The sequence below is a fragment of the Triticum dicoccoides genome, chromosome 4A (assembly GCF_002162155.2).
Source record: "Triticum dicoccoides isolate Atlit2015 ecotype Zavitan chromosome 4A, WEW_v2.0, whole genome shotgun sequence".
NCBI classification, from domain to species: Eukaryota; Viridiplantae; Streptophyta; class Magnoliopsida; order Poales; family Poaceae; genus Triticum; species Triticum dicoccoides.
Window position 1 is genome coordinate 646522202 of NC_041386.1, and position 900 is coordinate 646523101.

Below are 900 nucleotides of genomic sequence, written 5' to 3' on the forward strand. Positions count from 1 at the left end.
GTGCTGCATCCATGCGACGGAGACACGGTGTTTGCCCCCACACGAGGGACGGAGGGAGCGAGCTGCCGTGGCACTGCATCCATGCAACGGCGACCCAAGGGCTTACTTGCCCTTCAGAAGTCAAAACTGCTCCACGTTAATGTTGATGATGTTTTGCTGCAATTGAATGAACGGAGCTGCTAAAAATCAGTCGACTGAGACTTCGTGAAGTCTCAGTCGACGCCTCAACCTTTGGATCGTTGTTGCTTTAAGATTCACGCAGCGCCGTGTCTTTGTCTCAGTTCGGCCCATTAAAGCGTGAGTCTGGTCTGTTTTCCTGTCTGTTTCGTTGTTTGGTCTGGGTTCCTTGTCGTGGTGGTGCGAAGATGACAGGGTTTGCCTGTGGACTGGGCTGGTGTTTAGCCCTTTTTTGTTGTTTGCTTTTTATTCTTTTTCTTTCTTTTGTAAACTTTTACAATTGGAGAGAGAGAAGGGGAAGCTGTCACCATTACTGTATGTGACTTAGGGAGGGGAAGAGGTCCTCCCACATACACTCCTCTCTCAGTACTCTCTTTGTAGTATGAGTGTTTCTCCTTGTGTGCAAGTGGCCATCCTTTTTTACTTGAAAAAAAGTTTGCTTTTTTGTTGTTGCCTAATCAATGTGTTTATTCCACTTCTATTTTTATTTTTTTCTTCATAATTTTATGTACCCTCTAACATATCATTTATCATTTGCTTCTTTATTATTGTTTTTGCTTTTAACTTTTTTATTTGTCCAGTTGCACTATCTTTTTCAATGTGCAACGTGAGTTAAGCAAATTTCCAGTAAGACATTTTTTATTTTTTTTTCATATTATGTGATGTATTTTTTTAATATTTTAGCGTACCATTTGCACATTTCTAGTGACACGATTGCTGCAA